The sequence below is a fragment of the Ambystoma mexicanum genome, chromosome 5q (assembly GCF_040938575.1).
Source record: "Ambystoma mexicanum isolate Mex_15411 chromosome 5q, UKY_AmexF1_1, whole genome shotgun sequence".
Classification (NCBI taxonomy): Eukaryota; Metazoa; Chordata; class Amphibia; order Caudata; family Ambystomatidae; genus Ambystoma; species Ambystoma mexicanum.
This window is the reverse complement of record NC_090933.1, coordinates 347646479-347667523: the sequence shown is the minus strand read 5'-3', so window position 1 is coordinate 347667523 and position 21045 is coordinate 347646479. Positions and strand designations below refer to the sequence as shown.

At 46.2% G+C, this 21045-nt stretch overlaps 1 protein-coding gene across 5 annotated transcripts in view; it reads left to right on the top strand.

Moving 5' to 3' along the window:
- The first annotated feature begins 8045 nt into the window (after window positions 1–8045).
- Window positions 8046–21045, top strand: part of CEP192 (centrosomal protein 192) — a 2773731-nt gene continuing 2760731 nt past the window's right edge. For all 5 annotated transcript variants that reach the window (XM_069620824.1, XM_069620822.1, XM_069620821.1 and 2 more), the window contains exon 1: window positions 8046–8199. The gene's annotated coding sequence lies outside the window, so the exon portion shown is untranslated. The remainder of the gene's footprint in view (window positions 8200–21045) is intronic.

Sequence of the window (21045 nt, the reverse complement as noted above, 5' to 3'; positions counted from 1 at the left end):
GAGAGGCGGCCTTAAGTGCCGAGTGGACTGGGTCAGGTGACTCAGCCAGCCAGGTGGTTAAAGGCACAGGCACACGCACCTCTCTTCCTTATCTTCCTTCCTCCACGCCACAGCAAACAGTAGAAACCACAGCCCTTTGCACACAGGGCTTAGCGCCACAAGGGCGGGAGAGGCGGCCTTAAGTGCCGAGTGGACTGGGTCAGGTGACTCAGCCAGCCAGGTGGTTAAAGGCACAGACACACGCACCTCTCTTCCTTATCTTCCTTCCTCCTTCCTCCACGCCACAGCAAACAGTAGAAACCACAGCCCTTTGCACACAGGGCTTAGCGCCACAAGGGCGGGAGAGGCGGCCTTAAGTGCCGAGTGGACTGGGTCAGGTGACTCAGCCAGCCAGGTGGTTAAAGGCACAGGCACACGCACCTCTCTTCCTTATCTTCCTTCCTCCTTCCTCCACGCCACAGCAAACAGTAGAAACCACAGCCCTTTGCACACAGGGCTTAGCGCCACAAGGGCGGGAGAGGCGGCCTTAAGTGCCGAGTGGACTGGGTCAGGTGACTCAGCCAGCCAGGTGGTTAAAGGCACAGGCACACGCACCTCTCTTCCTTATCTTCCTTCCTCCTTCCTCCAAGCCACAGCAAACAGTAGAAACCACAGCCCTTTGCACACAGGGCTTAGCGCCACAAGGGCGGGAGAGGCGGCCTTAAGTGCCGAGTGGACTGGGTCAGGTGACTCAGCCAGCCAGGTGGTTAAAGGCACAGGCACACGCACCTCTCTTCCTTATCTTCCTTCCTCCTTCCTCCACGCCACAGCAAACAGTAGAAACCACAGCCCTTTGCACACAGGGCTTAGCGCCACAAGGGCGGGAGAGGCGGCCTTAAGTGCCGAGTGGACTGGGTCAGGTGACTCAGCCAGCCAGGTGGTTAAAGGCACAGGCACACGCACCTCTCTTCCTTATCTTCCTTCCTCCTTCCTCCACGCCACAGCAAACAGTAGAAACCACAGCCCTTTGCACACAGGGCTTAGCGCCACAAGGGCGGGAGAGGCGGCCTTAAGTGCCGAGTGGACTGGGTCAGGTGACTCAGCCAGCCAGGTGGTTAAAGGCACAGGCACACGCACCTCTCTTCCTTCCTCCACGCCACAGCAAACAGTAGAAACCACAGCCCTTTGCACACAGGGCTTAGCGCCACAAGGGCGGGAGAGGCGGCCTTAAGTGCCGAGTGGACTGGGTCAGGTGACTCAGCCAGCCAGGTGGTTAAAGGCACAGGCACACGCACTTCTCTTCCTTATCTTCCTTCCTCCTTCCTCCACGCCACAGCAAACAGTAGAAACCACAGCCCTTTGCACACAGGGCTTAGCACCACAAGGGCGGGAGAGGCGGCCTTAAGTGCCGAGTGGACTGGGTCAGGTGACTCAGCCAGCCAGGTGGTTAAAGGCACAGGCACACGCACCTCTCTTCCTTATCTTCCTTCCTCCTTCCTCCACGCCACAGCAAACAGTAGAAACCACAGCCCTTTGCACACAGGGCTTAGCGCCACAAGGGCGGGAGAGGCGGCCTTAAGTGCCGAGTGGACTGGGTCAGGTGACTCAGCCAGCCAGGTGGTTAAAGGCACAGGCACACGCACCTCTCTTCCTTATCTTCCTTCCTCCTTCCTCCACGCCACAGCAAACAGTAGAAACCACAGCCCTTTGCACACAGGGCTTAGCGCCACAAGGGCGGGAGAGGCGGCCTTAAGTGCCGAGTGGACTGGGTCAGGTGACTCAGCCAGCCAGGTGGTTAAAGGCACAGGCACACGCACCTCTCTTCCTTATCTTCCTTCCTCCACGCCACAGCAAACAGTAGAAACCACAGCCCTTTGCACACAGGGCTTAGCGCCACAAGGGCGGGAGAGGCGGCCTTAAGTGCCGAGTGGACTGGGTCAGGTGACTCAGCCAGCCAGGTGGTTAAAGGCACAGGCACACGCACTTCTCTTCCTTATCTTCCTTCCTCCTTCCTCCACGCCACAGCAAACAGTAGAAACCACAGCCCTTTGCACACAGGGCTTAGCGCCACAAGGGCGGGAGAGGCGGCCTTAAGTGCCGAGTGGACTGGGTCAGGTGACTCAGCCAGCCAGGTGGTTAAAGGCACAGGCACACGCACTTCTCTTCCTTATCTTCCTTCCTCCTTCCTCCACGCCACAGCAAACAGTAGAAACCACAGCCCTTTGCACACAGGGCTTAGCGCCACAAGGGCGGGAGAGGCTGCTTTAAGTGCCGAGTGGACTGGGTCAGGTGACTCAGCCAGCCAGGTGGTTAAAGGCACAGGCACACGCACCTCTCTTCCTTATCTTCCTTCCTCCTTCCTCCACGCCACAGCAAACAGTAGAAACCACAGCCCTTTGCACACAGGGCTTAGCGCCACAAGGGCGGGAGAGGCGGCCTTAAGTGCCGAGTGGACTGGGTCAGGTGACTCAGCCAGCCAGGTGGTTAAAGGCACAGGCACACGCACCTCTCTTCCTTATCTTCCTTCCTCCTTCCTCCACGCCACAGCAAACAGTAGAAACCACAGCCCTTTGCACACAGGGCTTAGCGCCACAAGGGCGGGAGAGGCGGCCTTAAGTGCCGAGTGGACTGGGTCAGGTGACTCAGCCAGCCAGGTGGTTAAAGGCACAGGCACACGCACCTCTCTTCCTTATCTTCCTTCCTCCTTGCCACAGCAAACAGTAGAAACCACAGCCCTTTGCACACAGGGCTTAGCCGACTTATTAGAGGCTGCCCCGAAGTCCTTGATGACAAAGGTAAGAGTCCTGCGAAAGCCCTCAGAAGCACCAGGAAGAGATGAAATGTTCCAATAAATAAGGGAGAGGAGTCCCTGGAGGACCAGCTTGTAAGAGAAACCTGTCGGGCGGAGAGAGGCCACAGGTGGAGAGAGACGAGACAAGGAAAATCCACTGCCAATTGCAGTAGGGCTAGGAAACCACCCGGGAAGGACAACAGTGACATTGTCGCCTGTCTGCGCACCTGAACCAGGACTCTTGCTATCATGGCAAAGGAGAAAAACATACGAAAAAGGGGACTCGTCCAATCCTGGAGGAAAATGTCAGAAGGCAGTGGACTGGGATCCGGACTCTAACTGTAGAGCCTGGAAACTTAGCATATAAGTCACAAGGCAAAGAGAACCCACTTAATTGTAACCCCAAAGATACAAGATCTTGGCAAAGAGAGAGCCCTGTCTAACATCCAGTTGATCCTGTTCTGGAGATGCCCGGAAAGAAAACCCACCATTACAGGGTTTCTGACTCCTGGAAGATACTCCGCTTTGAACACAATGTCCCAATCCAGACAGAAAAAACAATTTCCCTTGTTAGATCTGCTAGGGCCTTGGACCCGGACCACTCCAGATGATTGATGGATCACGCAGCAGAAACATTGCCCATCCAGAAAAAGACACAAAATTGCATTGATCCAAGAGGAGTAATTGTGCGCACCTCTTGATGCGCCTTTCCGGGGATGGCTCGAGCCCTGGGAGAAACAGCCAAAAGAGCGGGCTCTAATCCCAAGGGGCAAAGATCTTAATAATAATAAGCTTACTTAATGACCAATTGGGATGAAGTCACATGAGAAGGAACTTACGCCATTCTGTAGAAATGTAGGCATTAGTGATGGCGAGCAGGCAAACTGTTCCCAAAAACCAGCCTCGCATGATTTGCACATCAACCGGCAATCAGCCAGTTCAAAGTCTGGGTGACCAGACTCAACACATGCAATAACTTTCCTTGACATCTCCTCAAGGAATTAATTACCCCTTTTTGGGTCTGTCCGTTTGTTTGGGACCCAAAGCATACCATTAAATGGCTGATTCCTGGAATGAGGGCCACCTTAAGAAAGAAGGATCAAGAATGTAACCCATTTTAGAAACTGGAGCTGACCCTTTTCGTGGAGGAAAAAGTGGGAGATCTAATTTTCTCTTGCGCCTTTCCGTAGGCAAGTCTGAGTCCTCTGGGCTTTCTGTCGAAGAAATAGGAACTGCAGGAAGCTGCTATTGGACCCAAGGAGGACCAGACTGGGACTCCTCCAACTCACATTTTTTAACACTTACTGGGGCAGGTGACGTTATTACTAGGGGAAAAGGTCAGACTGAGTTGTCCTGTACATGGTTGATAAAACTAATGCCCCTACAACGGTACTAATGGTTGGATAGGCAGGGAAGACTCCCCTAAAGTTCTATAACAAACTCCCTTTTCTTAGAAGGAAATAAATGTAATTCTTTTTATTTGTACTCAATGTAACCGCAAACCTAGCAGGTAAGGATTAATGCACTTTACACATGGCTCATATTCTCGGCGTAACAGAGGAAAAACACACTGCGCAAGCGCACGTCAAAGCTGCTCACCCTATCAGAGTGTGGCACCCAGCAACACACGCGGGGGAAACCTCACACTATAATTCAGGCAAAGCCTGAAGCTGAGCAGGCCGTGGTACACCTATAGTAAGGCGAACCAGCTTTGCCAAAATGATCCTAGAGAAAACTAAAGATATGCTATTGTATAGCACTTACATTTTTTTTATAGAACAAATATGCAGACAATATCGTCCAACCTGTATTGGTACTCATTTATAGATCTAAGAAGGATGAACGGCTGAGATGGCCTTGCTGGGTTTTCGAATCTGCAGATCACACACACAACGCAGCAGCAAGCGCTCAAACCACTGATCTACCATATCAGCTATAACATATTGATGGGAACCCCCCATCCCCCACGCAACACCTGAAGCAAAAGCTTCTGAAAGGCAAGCATGTGGGGCAGGGGTGGGCAGCACCCCTGCGCTGACTTGAAGCCGTGAAGAGAACCAGAAACATAAAATATATACACTTAATACATTAAAATACATTTAAAATATATCAAAATATTAAAATATTAAAAATATATTAAAATATATATCAAAAAAGCCCCACGTAAGTCGGGTCTGAAGCAAAAGCCTCTGACAGGCCTGCGCGCGTTGGGCATGGAAATGGCGGGGCATCCCGGCGCCGAGAATTCCAAAGGAGTGGCGCATTTATTACATAGAACATTTCATTTTTCTTTTTTTTTAAATATACTTCTATTCCCAGTACTCGAACCACGGTCGCCAGGTTAGCAGGCCGGGCTTTCCACTACTGCACCAGATATGCAGTGCTTCAAAGGCCTACACACGTCAGGTCTGAAGCAAAAGCTTGACAGGCCCGCGCGTGTAGGGCCTGAAGTGGGCGGGCCCACCGGCGCATCTGAAGCGCACAAGACCCACGTGCGTCGGGTCAGAAGCTAATGCTTCAATAGGCCCGCGCGCATTGGGATGCAATTTTATTTTAGTAAAGGCCCCATATGCGTCGGGTCTGAATCGAGAGTTCTGACAGAGCCGCGTGTGTAGGGCCTAGGGTGGGCGGGCCGCTTAATCGTACAAGACCTACGCGCATCGGGTCTGAAGCTAAAGCTTTCAATAGACCTGCGCGCATTAGGCTCATAGAGTAGAGGAAAAGAAACTCAGTTGGAAGTGGAGCCGCAAGAAAACAAAACTACTAATAAAATAAAGCAGCAGTGACACGTGACCTCCTCAACATTCCCATACAATAACCAGCTTCATCAAGAAACTAAGGAAAAGATTCCCAAAGCGAAAACCAGTAAAGCGTTACTATAGGTAAAACACTACACTTTACACAATATAGAATATAATATACAATGTATTATTACAACTACTGACTAGCATGCAAGGCACAACTAGAAGGAGTGACTTAGCTGTGGTGTCAGCAGCAAAGAAAGAGGAGTTGGGATTAGAGAAAAGGACCTATATAGAGGAAGGTCCATGCTCATTGGTCATCTGCAAGGCAAGACCTGTCCTCCATGTTGGATTGTGGAGTCCCCCTTACATTGACTGTGAACTTTATTTCGTTCTGTTATTTAAACTTTTTTGGTTGTAAAAGTGTTTTCTTTGCTGCTGTGGTTCAGAAGTAAAGATTGTAATGCATAATATGAAGCCTCCTATCTTGATATAGAATTCAGTACCAACCACCTCGCCCCTGAAAACGTCTGCACCTTCCATGGGAGGGAGGGATTGATGGGGCTGATGCTGCTGTTGCACTCCTCGTCCCAGTCCTGTAACAGGTTTTGATCACTTTTGTTGTGGCCGGTCTCCGGAAGGTGTGGGAGCTATAGCCTTCTCTTGGGTACCTTATCACTGGTATTCGTCACACGGTCGGTCCAGGTGGGGGAAGTGGCCTCTCTGCTATCATTCGCTGCACTCCTTTAGTCCCCGGGCCATCCTCACACCCAGTCCTATATTTCATGGCCCCTGCGGTTTCCCTCAAGGCCTCAGGCTTGAATCGGGCTCTCTGTACACTTCGCCGCCTGACTGGGTCACAGCTCCCAGCCTCATCCACCGGTCTTCCATCCACCACTGTATCCTCCGACAGGTGGGGGGAGAAATCCACACCCTCACAGTGTTTATATACTGGCCCCCGCACTTTCCGACGGGTTGCCCGAATCCCCTCATGGTCGGGCCCAGTGCTTATAATTGAGGCAGAGAACGTGACAGACTGTTTGATTAGTACCCATGGCGGAGTTTGTTTAATAAAATGTGATGTAAATTGTGCAATTTAAAGAATATTAATTCAACAACACTGGTCAAAACTACTAGCCGCATAGTGAAGTAACTCATCAAACTGGCCCACATTGGTCAAAAAAGTGGCCCAGTTGCCCATACTAGCATTTTGCGTTTTTGGTTCGGGCATTACCCTGTTGCGCATTAGTCTATCACACCATACAGGTCTGGATGGCTTCCCATCATCTCTGCCTCAATTATGAAAAGACAGAAATGTTTGTGGTTGGCATCACCATACCGGTTACTAGCAATGTCAAAAACCTAGAACTCTACATGGATACCACTTTTCACTCTCAAGGACGGTCAATGCGATCGCTTCCTCTGCAGCCCACACTTAAAAACGAATAAATGCGTGCAGACCATTTTTGACCTCAGAAAGCTGCCTCACCATTTCTAGAGTTCTCAAAGGCTTGAGGATTGACTATTGCAATGCACTATTCGCAGGAACCTTGGCACGCAACATCAGCAAGCTACAAATTATTCAAAATAATACCCTCAGAGCGGCACTCAACATACCAAAGCTTGAGCACATCTCTGCAGGTAGAAGAAACGCACACTGGCTTCCAATCCGGGAGCGCATCATCTTTAAATCTCTAGCCATCACACACAAATGCCTTTCTAACTCTGCACCTGGTATCTCTATAAAATTCTCTAAAACTCAATCCATTAGACCCACCTGCTCTGCGTCCTGGCACCAACTGACTTTCCCTAGATTTGGGAGAAAAAGATTGGGGTGAGGGGTCCAGCTTCCCAGTAACTGCCTCTAAGTGCTGGAACGATCTACCCTTGCAATTGAGAGCTGAGCAATATTATTGGGCCTTCAGGAAACAGCTCAAACCCCTATTGTACTCCATGATCTTGCCACTAGCATGACCTTTTCAGCACCTATCTACCCTTGAAATGACTATATGACGTTACTACAAGCCTTGTGGCCCAAGCGTCTCTTTTATGTGTAAACATTTGCTTGTCATCGAATATGTAACCAGCGCCTTGATACCCCTGAGTTTAGTGCGCTTAACAAATGAAAAAGAAATAAATAAGGCTGCTCAAGCCCACCCTGAGGCTCGGGCTGTTCAAAAGAAAAAGTTGAAAGGCCCTAACTTCATCCCTGCGTCCCTGACATAATCTTGGCGAATTTTCCAATATGCTCAGTCTCCAGATTTACCCTACAAACCTTTTTGATGGTAATTGCAATGGAACAATCGCAAGATTTTAATTTATGCCAGCTCACGTCTCTCGCTTAAAAAAATAGCAAAGGGGAGGCTCACCCAATGTTTTACCCGCGGACCCACCCAACCCTATCGCAGGCATGATGACATAGAAACAGACGGCGCTTCCATATGGGAGAGAGGCTTGGAACGCATCTCCACTTCTCTCCCAAACTACGCGTTGCGTGCGTTTGTTGATAGGCGTTAGGACTTGCGCCGTGCGTGCCTTGTTGCGGTGCTGTTCCTGCAGCAGCGTGCTGTCAGATGGTGGCGCTGCCGCGGGAAGGGAACCCGGCAGTGTACCCTGAAGTCAAGATACAGTCGCCGCCTGCTGCCGTTTGAAGTTTTGGCGGTTGCTACATAAGGCACTGCAGAAAAGGCAAGTACGGGGCTGTTGTCTGTTCTGGGAGGGAGAGGTTCGGGGTCGAGGAAGAGAGGGAGGGAGTGTCTTGTTTGTATGCAGGTAGCCAGTGAGTGGTTGGTTTCGTTCTAAGCAATGAAAATCAATACTGTGCACGCCTTGATCCTGCTTTTTGTAGTGTCCACAGCAGTGACGGGTCGGTCGCCAATTGCTGTGGCTTCAGGGTTACGTGACGTTTAGTAAATTGGCCATGTAGCGGGTAAGTAGTTTCTCCTACAGACCTTAAGATCGCGGGATGGCAGGGTCGCCTGTGGGGCCCGAATGGCTCTTGCCATGCAGTAGTCCAAAAGTATAATAAACATTCAACCCTTCGTTTCAGAGGCTGACCATATGTTTTAAAACCTGTTTTTGCGCATGCAACTATCACTTAAATGTTTCTAACCTCCTCCTTTAGGAGCAAGTACGTTATTGACAACAGGTCCCTTTTTGGTTTAGGTTAGTAAGTGGTGCTTAGAGGAAGGAGGGCGATGGTATGTGAGGAGGGGCAAGAGCAGTATGTGAGGAGGGGCACGAGTAACATCACATTTTGTCTTGCCACTGTGTTTCGTAAGAAATCGTCTGAGAGTTAATGTCCCTGCTTATGTACGTTGCAAGCCAGATTCAGGAATGCCCTGTCAACTTTTGATGCCAAACGCCGTCAACAAATACAATACACAATTAAAGTAAAACCTTTTAATTTCTTCTACAAAAATCTCGCATTTCAGGGAAAGAGGCCCGAGTTCAACACACTTTAGCTAGTGGCCCACACCTATGTTATGGAATTCTTTGCGAAATGTGCGTGTCAAAATCTTACTGACGTGACCTACACGATGTTGCAGATTGCCATCTAGCGAGGGTGTGAAATCCCTAGTTTAAAAAAAAGTGTAATTTTTTTTTTTTTTGTAATTTTGTTTCTGAAAGGGGAGTCTGACAATCACCTTTCCCCTGTAACACCTAGGGTATGACTAGTGACTTTTCGGTCTGCACTGCATTCCTACCGTTAAAATGCAACTTTCTAACACTCTATAGCGGTATCTGGAGAAAAGTAGAAGTAAAATTAATAACCAGAAAAATAGCTTTATGATAGCTCAACTGACTTGTTCTGGTGCTAAAAAAATATCGGCTCCTTTGTCCAGGAGCCTAAAAAACAAAAGCTGGAACTGATATTACTGTCAACCCAAACATAACTTTAGACGTCTGTAACAATTTCTCAGTTAACAGGTCGTCAATAGCATGAGTCCAGCTCATGCCCTATAAGGCTGATCGTTGTAACTATGGTCATCTTCATAAGGACAAATAATTAGAAACATGCTGGGGATCTTACTCCCTTTGTGGGCCACCACCTGTAGCCACTGCAATGCTTCTTTGCCTTAAGGGAGAGACAAAAGATGGGGGACAGGTGGTAAATATATATAGCCCCCTGTTGGAACATACTAGTTATATTCATACATGATATGTTCTGACCAGCGTGTGTTTTCTTCAACTATTAACTCCATATAAGTGCCTAAGCGAAAGGAACCATACGTGTATCCTTTTCCGCCTGGTCATGCTCATGGGGGTTGGGGGTTTGTGTGTGTAAGGGGAAGGGATGGAAAAGGGGGGAGAAAAAAAGTGGGAGAATAGTGCCACCCACAACTAGCATTTAAGCCATCTTGTTTTATAAACATAAATAGAACACCTGAGGCATACATATTATGTAATTGCATATTGTGTCTACCACAACCCGGTTTCAATAGCTGTATTCCGTCATGGATGGCTGTTTGTGTTCAGGGCAGTGCCATCCGAGGGATACCTGCCTCTGGAGGTGAAGGAATAACATAAGTCCCTAATGACTTGTATCTATTGAGATACATTCTGATATTGCCATATTCATAATTTCAGTCAGTTTACCGGCAACTGGGGCTGTCTGTTGGTAACCAATACTTTAGAAAGATTTAATCCGAGTGCAGAGTATTTCAAGGGTGAATCGGGGACTGTGCTCTGACGTCTCTGCGATACTCAAAGTGTGCTGCTGAGCCTTTCTGCAATAAAAAGGCGACGTGCATGAGAAAATGTGCCCCCAGTGTGTCACTGTCTCGCTGTCTAGGCTGTAGCCTGCTTACCATAGCAGTAGCACTGAAACCCACTTGCTGGAACTGAACTGAATTGCCGTCGCTATGGTTCTGAATATTGTCCCTCTTAAGCTTCTGATTTAATATGGTGGCCATCTTGGTTTGGGATAGGTGAGCGGCTCAATAGAGCACCCACGGGAGCGAAGTGTGAGCTTCATAGCCCAAACAACTAATTGTTTCCTCTTGAACAAGATAGTATAGGTGTTGTTGAGTTGCCACTAAGGGAATTGAGTATATCTTAGAACGTAACTAACATATGGTGTCATGATATCTCAACATAACATCTTAGACCAAATTATTTTTATTGATGTTACGACGGCCATCTTGGTTTGGGAAGGATGTTTAGGAAAAATTATTTAGGAAACTTACTTTGGCTGGATAGAGGCCTCACAGAATCTAATTGTGGGTCTCATTGTTCTAACAACTGTTGGTTGATACTAATTCAATGCTGTTAGGGTTTATTCCTCTCCCCCGGATTACCACTGTGAAAAAATGTTTATTTACTGGGGTGTAAATGGAATTAAATGTCATTCTGTCTTTGTTTATCATCTCGCACCAAAGTGTGTTTAGGTGTGGTCAAGTATCATTGGTACGCTCACAATGTGCCACTACTGCAAATGGAGGCATGGGATGTCTGTGCTTGTGGATATATGCCCATATGATGCAACTCCATGTGTCTCTGGTGTTGCAGGTTTTATCTGGGGAGCACTGCCAGTTAATTCTATTGGATCTGCTCATTGAGTCTGAAAATCCAATTTGTTCCCTTTTGAGGAGGATATTCTGGCAATTACCACTTCGTTGTTCTTATGGACGATGTCCTGCGATAGTGAAGTGTGGGACTAATGGAGCCGATAGTTTTTTAGTCTTAAGGCAAGAACGATGTTCAATCATCCTTTTAAAAAAAAATCTTTATTAGTCTCATAGTCACTTGTAGCGTAATTTGCATGGACAGACAATTAGGTATATTACTCCTGCTGTATTGCAGTTGGTTAGATGTCGTTGAATCCATGGAGTCTTCCGGCCAAGATCATTCTCCTTTTGTTTGTTCCGTTTGGGGGCACATTGAGCAATTGCCACACAGGGAATGTCCAGTTGGGGGATTACTCTGACAAATTGTGGGTGCTTGTGCCTCTTTTTTCCTCTTGCAATGTTTTCACCAATCTGTCTCTCACATTGATTCTCCGTTTGAATGCAAATGTGGGCTCTAATAGTGAATGTTGTCTGGTATTCAGGATCGGCCATAATGATTTTATTTCCCTTTTAATTGTGTTCACTAGTGGAGAGTAACTTAATACTGCCGTTATGTTGTCTTGTTGTGGAGGCTTCAGGTGTTATTGCAGGGTTGGGTTGTGTTTCTAGGAATGTTACGTGCTCGCTTATAGTTGGTATCAATCTTCTTAGGGTATCCTATGTTGGTCAATTGTTCCTTCAGATTTCTGGCTTGTGCCACATAGTCCGCTGTTTGGGTGCAGAGTCTTCTGTCTCTCAGGAACTGTCCGAAGGGCAGATTATCTCTTAGTGCCTGTGGGTGATAGCTGGCATATGTCAATGACTTCCTGTCGGTTTCTTTTTTGTACACTTTTGAGCAAAGTTTGTAATCCATGGTTGTAATAAGTAAGTCCAAGAAATTGATAGTCTTTTTAATATATTCCAAAGTGAACTTTAGGTGTTCATTTTGTGGGTTAATCCATGCATGGAAAGCACTAAGTTCTTGCTCGGTTCCTTTAAAGACCAGAAAAACATCATCTATATACCTCCTCCAAATTCTAATCTGCTGTAGAAAAGGGTTGGAATAATGGTAAATGGAATTGCATTCAAATGCATTCACATACAGGTTAGCGAGGCAAGGGGCAAATGTAGCCCCCATCGCCGTGCCTGATATTTGCTGGTAATAGACATCATTACACAAGAGAATTTCGTGAGAGCTAGTTCTAGTTCCGCCAACTGTGCTATCACTGCTGGTGGTGTGTTGTGTAGTTCAATGCCTGACTCTAACAGATGTCTCAACATGGATAGAGTGGCCTTCTGTGGTATTTTAGTATACAGGGACTCGATATCCATGGTGACGAGCCATTCATTGTCAGGGTCAAACTGCACCGTGTCCAGAAGCACTAGAATTTCTATAGAGACTTTCATATAGGCTCTCATTTTAGGTACCTCTTTGATGAAAAACAAACTGTGACAAGGGTTCAAGGATGGATTGTATCCCAGACATGATCGGTCACCCAGGTGGAGGATTAGTCCCTTTATGAATTTTTGGAGTGGCATAAAAGGCTGGTACCCTTGGGTATGGTGGGGTCAGAAAAGCTGCCTCCTTAGCGCTAATATAGCTTTCCGCTTCTGCTTCCTCAATGATGCTATTGATCTCGTTGTTCAGTTGATTTGTGGGATTTCCAGGCAGGATCCGGTAGCTAGTTTTGTCTTGTAGTAGCTTGCCCACCATTGCATTGTAATCTGTGGTGTTCATCAGCATCGTCGCACCACCCTTGTCCGCTGGTTTTATAATGATAGCTTCATTATCAGCCAGGGTTTTAAGTGCTGTAAGTTGTTCTTTAGTACCATACAAATGGTATATTCGCTTCCATCTGGGTTATCTTTTTGAGAAGCGCCTGTTCAAATGTAATCTATTCTACAGAGTTAGTGCCATATGGTGAATAGAATTGTGAGGGGGCGGGGGGCTTGAGTCCCGTAGCATCCTGCTTTTCTGTAACTACATCATAAAAGTATTGTTTCAGCCTTATTTTTCTCATTAATTGGCTGACCTCGATTCTTGTTTGAAAAGGGTCATAGTGCGTGGTTGGCACAAATGATAGGCCTTTTTGTAGCATTTCCTCTAATATATATGATGATAGGTTGACAATCGGTGAAATGTCGGCTGGGTTAGCCCTCAGCCCCGGCTGCGGGTGACTCGTGGTGATTGACCTTGCCATTGTTTGCCTCTGACCGCTCGTTGTCCTAAAAAAGGAATATTAGCCGGTGATGCAGTGGCTTGGTTCAAATTAAATTGTACTTGTGAGTTGCCAGAGCTGTTTGAGGATCCTGATGAGGACCTGGATCTTTGTCTGCTGACCCCACTCTGCATGTTTTGGAATCTGAGCTGTGCCGCATCACGTCTGGCCTGTTTGGCTTCTTCAGAGAAATAATCTAATCTACACCTGCATATGGGTAGATCTTCTCATGAGAGAATGCCACAAGATCTTTCTTGAGTTTAGTCAGTTTTTTGTTCAAATTAAAATCTTTAAACTCTTTTAACGAAGTTTCACGTGCCATGAGTTTGGTGTTATAAATGTCCAGGGAGATTTTTAATTTGAGTTTCATAATTTGCTCTGTCACTGTTATTTATGAGGATGAGACAATCTCTTGTACATTTATTGGCTATGTATGACCAGTCCTTTCTGAATTGTACATTTTCTAGAAATAGTTGTGGTTCTATACGTATTAGGCCATTGGGTGCCGCATGGGCTCGAAGATATTCTATCATGAGAGCCCCATGTAATTCTGTACGTATTTTCTTCCTTATTATTTCCATCTCATTCCATTCATCTGAATTGGGAATGACATGCGTAGCGAGGTCAGCACTTAGAATAGATGGGTTTGCTAATATCCCTTTGACTAATTCCTCAGCAAATGTGAGGTAATTGGTATCAGCCATGCTGGTGCTGAGTCTAGCTCGTAAAATCGGTAATCTGCCAAAAGAGCAGTAGTTGTGCTAGTATAAGGGCTGGAAGAAAGAAAAGAGAAGAGGTGAAGGACAGACCAAGCGAGAAGCTGCTAATTCAAATTTCACCCCCGCCCCCTGATAGGCTTCTTGCCAAAACATAGTGCAGCAGTCTCTTGGCAACTGCAGCACCTTCTCTTCAGTGGCTCAGTCAGATTCAGTGGTTGTATATACATTCCTGTCATCTGATGTAATCTAAAGTGACTGCAACCAACACGTTTCAAAATGTAATAATTAGTGCTATTTCAGTGTTGTGGCAGGTACATCACTAAGAATAGACAATAACTGGTTATGGTGTGTTGACTGATAACCGCACACAATCTCCTAGGAACCCTAACTGAAAGGGGCACTCTTGTAATAAAGGCCAGCCTCTCACCATTGCAGTAGACCCAAAGGGTCTCTGAAGTCCCAGGCATAGGAAAGGGGTGGAGTTAGACTAGCCAGAGAGAAAAGCAGACCTGGCAAGGGCTATACCATCTTGGTTTGTTGTTGCAGCTCTTCTCCTTCCTGTCCCCTGCTTTTCCTGCTGGACAAGGCCCTCATGGTATGATGCAAGAAGGCAGGGTTCACTTGTTAAAGCAGATTGGACCCCCTATCGCAGTCTTACTTTTGTCCAATCCCCGGTCACAATTTGCCTTTGTAAGGAAGGGCTCTCACTCCTTTTTGTCTTGGATATTAAAGAATACAATAAGAATTAATTGGGTTTCTATTGGTAGTTCTGTCATTTTCAAAATCCTCAAATACTGTAGGTGAAGGGGGGGGGAGCCTGTACATGCCAGCCAAACTCCCTGGAGTCAGATTTCAAAACGAAAGGACTTGCGCTGTCCCCCGGTGCCCCTGTATTGGGGCACCGAGAAACTAGAATGTTCTGGTGTGGCTGGAATCCTGTTTGCAGAGCTTCGAGCCGCAGTCAGCGCTCTTCTAACTAAGGTAACTCGCTGCGCTGCTTTTGTCACTCCACAATGTTAAACTGCCTGCCTGCCACTTCAAACTGCCTCCACACCGTTTCACAGTACTTAAGCTTATCACTGACTCTGCTCGCATAAAGGCTCACTATTGTGGAAGCCTTTGACTTGCTGCATCTTCGAGCACTGCATCGAATACAAAGAATCTCAGTGACTCGAACTAATGGAAGCTATTGTCATGTGCTGGCTCGCCTCAGCAGTAACATCTCAGAGCAACTCGACCACCGACCAAAACATGTTGGAGCCTTCTAAGCGCATTAACCATAACTCAAACTACAAAGAGCCATGACTTGCTTCCAGTTTACTGCCCCCTACCCAGATTAATGCAATTTGCATCTCAAACCCGCCTCTACTCAAGAAAATCACCACTCGGTCCATTTGGACTCTAGTTGAACCACCTAAGACCTAGATTTAGGTACCGCCAAGAAGTCCCATGCCCCGGATTTGCTTTTTGGATCAACTGACTTGTAATCCCACTTTTCAATCATGTTCTCGAAACACATAGTATTTTTGAACATTGGCATTTCTGCAATTCCTTGCCTGAACACCATTCTGTACCAGTTATGCGTTTTCTCTTCAAGGGGTGGGTTGTTGCTTGTATTTTCTAGTAACTTGTTTGCATTTGTTTTTATAAAACCTTGATTGTTTTTATTTTGGGGTCTTTATACTATTGCTATTGGGGTTACTAATGTGATCACTTCACACCCCTCCTGAGAGAATAGCCTGCCCATGGCCCATGCTACCACAAAAGGTAAAGTTAGTGTATCCATGGAGCTGTCTTTATTTTTTTTTACATTGATGGCCGGGAGAGCTATTGGTTTAGTAGTAGAGTGGGACCGAATAGGCGGTTTAGCCATTACTCATTGCTGTACTCTTGCAGAGCAGTAGTCATTTTGCCACATGAAGAACTTGAAAATTGAAGCCTGAGGTGTTCTGGGGATGCGGGGCTGACGGCAGAGTTAAACTACATATTAATAAGCTAAGGTCCATATCGGAGTACCGATAGAAAATGTTAGAACTGTGTTAACCAAGTAACTATTTAGTGCCATTTATAAGCTGAAACTATTGCTTCGGAGGGTGATCAAATGTGGGGGGTTGGAGGACATAGATTGTGTGTGATTCGGATTTTTGCCCTCCCATTGTCCGCTCTTGGCTCCGCTAATTCTTATGGCAATATACATCCAGTACCTACCTGCAGGGTATCGGGTAATAGTATCTATATATATATATATATATATATATATATATATATATATATATATATTCGCCATATATGTCGTCGCTGGGGAAAAAGTCATGGTGACCTTATATACGACGACCATATATATAGGGACGGTGGGAGCAAGGGGCTGCGGGGGGCATCCCCCATTATGTTCCATGTAGTAATGTCCCCACAAAAAACAGCAATTTTTTTTATATATATATAATATAATTTTTTTTTTTTTTTTTCATGGAGATATTTTTGAGGGGACTTTATTACATGGAACCACCTACAGACCCTACTGGGATTTCTCTGAGCTAGCTCTATCGCAGTTACTTCACACTTTGTTCTGTATAGGGCCTGTCATTATTTCGAAGCAGTCTTTTGAGTTTAAATGGCGTAATTGCAGCTGTGAATGTACCCTTGGTGTATTAAAGTCTTAATCAATTGTGCCTTCATCCGCTTGACTTTATAATTGTGTGCTCACATTGTTCCTTGCACTTGGGTAATGTTAAAAACAACCATTGGGGAAGTCAGCAGTTTTCATTTATAGGAACTGGGAGGCATTTGACAGGCACTGACGACATATGCTGACGTGCTCTCACCATTTTTCCTGCTGTTGCCGTTTTATGACCAGGTAGAAACACCATGGCCGTGATAGGAAAATAAAATGCCTACATATAAGCGAAAGTATCTTTAGCCTATATGGTGCTGGCAGAGCCTTGTTTATGACATGGGGTGTGGGCGGCAGGCGGCAGTGCTCTTAATTTTGTTTTCCCTGAAAATATGAGGGAAAGGAGGGGTGTGGGACTTATGAAATGTTCGTAGTATGCGGCTAAGGTCACAAAAAGGGGCAGTTCGAGCAGTGTGCCCAGGTCCAGATGCATTCCCTACCCTTCTACAGGAATTTAACTGAGTAGTTAGTCCCTGTTCATTTACAATTTGAAAGTATGGTTTTTGTTTTTTAAAAATGAGTCTTGTAGAAATGTATAAATTATAGGCTAACCATTTCATTTCAAGACCACTTATTTTTTTTTTCTTTCCTTTCCTTTGGCAGTTGTAGAACAATTGGAACACATTATTCTTTTATTGGGAAAACAGTCAAATTACAAGTTGGTGTGTGAATGATGAATACCAGTTTGGTGGAAACGTCTGTTGAATTCGTTCCATTTGAATTGTACAGTATTTGGCAGCAAAACGGCACTTTGATTAAAAAAAGTAATAAAGGGAACTATTATTGTTGCTACATGTTATCATTTATTTGCCATACAACATGAACCCCCTTGTATAGTTGCAGGTACAGAAAACCATGACTGTGTGGCCAGGACCTAATTCAAATAAATTCGATTACTGGTTTCCCTGGACATTAATGTTTCACCCTAGTTATATGCGATTTCTCGAATCCCATATGGCTTCTTTGTTTAACTTGCTTCTTTTTGTTTTTGTTTTGAATTTCTCAATGATAATTGTTTCCATAATGCTGTCGACTGGAACATTTTCCGTAGTACATTTCTTTATTCTTGTAATTAATGCGGTAGCAATATGTATTGTTAATGTGGGGCCTGTTTTTCTGTCATAGAAAAGATTCACCACTACATCAGAGGGGAAGATTTCAAGTTGTAAGGTACTAGCCCACCATAAACCTTTTTTGAAGTTGTTTCCTACGTCCTTTCTTTTTATAAACTTTATTTTATAGAAAGTCACATCAGAGCAGACAAGTTTACAGGTACATCACAATATCGCAGTAAGTGCAACACCTCAATTCACGAATGTACATTACATAGAAAACAGTAGATCAAGGCGTAGATGCACGGGAGAAATCGCTATCGGCGAGCATGTTACACAGGTAGCTTCTAAAAGGAGCCCAGATGTCTTTGGGGCAGAAAGTCCCTGATCCAGTTAGTACATATTGTTCTTCACATTCATTAAACATTGTGAGGTCACAAAGCAAGTCCTCTATGCGGGGTAAGCTTGTGGCCTTCCCGCACTTCAGAATACAACGCTTTGCGACTGCACAGGTTACATTAAATAGGCGTTGAGTGGTCTCGGCCACCTTGCCGATATCCCAAAACAAGTATTTCAAGGGGGATAGGGATGCTGGGATTAATGTGATCTTGTCGAGGATCAGGACGTAGTTACCAAAGGGAATGCCCAATACATATGGTTTGCGCCTGCATCTGGCGCAGCACATTTCATACACCTCCAAGTGCAACCGTCCACAAACTTACAGGGGTGTAGTGGAGCTGTTTGAGAATATTAAACTGTATCAATTGTAACCCTGAGTTCAAGGAGACAGATTCGGTTAGTTGGCAGTAACTAAGCCACTGTTCCTTGCTCAATGTGACACCCAGATCCATTTCCCAATTTTTATGGTATTACAGGAGGTGGCGTGTGATTGCACCAGGGCATATAGGGTTGAGACTTCCTTTCTTCCACCCGTTGGTCGCCGTCATGGTGCGCATGCATTCGTGAGTAGCAGGCTCCACAGAGAACGTAGGCCATTTAGTAGTAAACGCGTCTTCAATGTGGTAATATTGAAGTTAAGTTCTCCCACCCACGCCGTGTTCACAAAATCACTCCGAACTACATATGTGCCCTCAGGGAACATATCTCACATTTTCAGTTGCTTGGCCGGGTCCCACGTCAGTTGCAAAGTTTTATCAAACGTGGGGGAGATGACAGAAAAATCCCAAAGAGGAACCTCTGGGTCACAGGGAACCACCACCCTGATTCTTTCATACATTTTGGATCATGCATGTGTAGTAGTACTCATAGGGTTTAATTCAAAGGGGTCTTTATGGTGGGGACTGAACATGACACATCGAAGATCGGAAGGGGAAGCAGCGTATTTCTCAATGGAGATATGCGTGGCAGTGTCATCAGGGTGGAACCAGTGTTGGGCAAACTGAGCCTGAGCTACCAAGTAATATAATTCGAAGTCCGGTGCTGCAATACCGCTGCTCGACTATGGTTCCACCAGTTCCACCTGTTTCATCCTTGCAGTCCCCTCACCCCAAATGAAGGAAGTAGCTGGTGACGGAAGCTTTGTGAAAAAGGGTTTGCCCGGCCAGATTGGAATATTGCCAAAATAGTATAGTAGTTTGGGGAGGACAACCATTTGAAGAAGAGCCACTCGGCCATATAGAGAGACCTGGAACTTAGACCACAGATGGAGTTTAGTTATCAGTGTCTTCAAAAGTTCATGATTTTCTGGTATAATGTACGTTTGTCGCTGGAGACGACTGTACCCAGGTAGCAGACCCGCACAGGGGACCATTTAAATCCGCTGATATTGGATAGGTTGTGTGAGACAGGGGTGAGTGGTAACAATTCAGACTTGGAAACATTAATCTTGTATCCGGAGTAACTTGCAAACTTGTGGATATCGGCCATAATGGGTTCCAAGTTAACCTCAGGATCCTGAACATAGAACAAAGTGTCATCTGCATACAAGAAGATTCTCTGTGGAGGGCCCGTCATCATAATGCCTCTATGTGCATGGTTTTTCCAGACAAACTCAGCCATGGGTTCAATCGTGAGGGCAAACAATATGGGGAAGAAAGGGGAAAGAAACCCTGTCTGGTACCCCTGTCAAGGACAAAGAGAATAGAGAGTATGATTAGTGAGGACTCTCGCCCCCGGGTCTGTGTAGAGTAACCAAACACACCTGATAAAGTACGTCCCCTAGCAACAACACTCGAGCACTGAGAACAGAAAGGACCAGGATACCGATAAAAATCCTTTTCGGCGTCCAGGGCGGCCATCGCTGCATTCAGATTAATCTGTCATCACCCCGACCAGCCTTCAGAGATTTAGGGCTGTGGATCGCATAGGAATGAACCATCCTGGTCTGGGTGTACCAGAGCAGGCATATGAGGGAGGAGCCTGGTAGCCAGAATCCTAGCAAATTCTTTGGCATCAGTGTTAATCAGGGAGAGGGGCCTGTATGAGGACCTATCGTGCGTGGGCGTCTGGGCCTGTGGAGCACGGTTATTATAGCTTTGTGCATAGTCTGTGAGCGTGTCCCGATCCATAGCTGCCTCCCACACTTTCGATAGGGGCCAGTTTTTCGTGAAATGTCTTGTATAATTCCACCCCCAGGCCGTCCGAACCGGGCGCCCTTCCGGATGTTAAGGCTTTTATGGCATTAGTTATCTCTTCTAGTGAGATGGGTAAGTCTAGTTTGCATCGGGGGAAAGAACTGGAAGCCCAAGCCCCCGAAGATACTCATACGTCTCCTCGGCAAATCTTTCATCATGGTTGGAATACAGTGTCCTGTAAAATTTGGGTAAATGTGGCATTAATGTCTTCCTCCCGGTTCACCACCTCACCCTGTGCCGTCTGAATAGTAAGTAGCAATAGGATTATGGTAGCTTTAAGCATATTGGCCAGAAATGTACCCGCCTTGTTACACTCACCATTTCTACGGGCTCGGGCTGGAGTTGCCATATATTTGACCTCCCCGTCTGCTAATTTATGAAATTCACCCAGTGCTTTATGAATGTCGTAAAGGATCTCTTTACTATGTGTGGTGCTATAATCTTGTTCAAGCAGTGACGATTGGGACTCCACCTGACCCAACTCCTTCCTGACTGATAACAGCAGCCCAGTGGTCTTAGCCATAATGATGCCTCAAACCCACACCTTGTATGTCTCCCACAGTGTCGCATGAGAACCCACTGAGCCTTCGTTAAAATTCCTCTATCTCCACATGAAGGGATTTGCTAACAATAGAATCTGAGGATAGCAGGGGGCATCCTCCATCGTCTGGCCCGTGGAGGGAGACCTTGCAGCACAAGGCTAAGATACAGGGGAATGATCTGAGAGAGT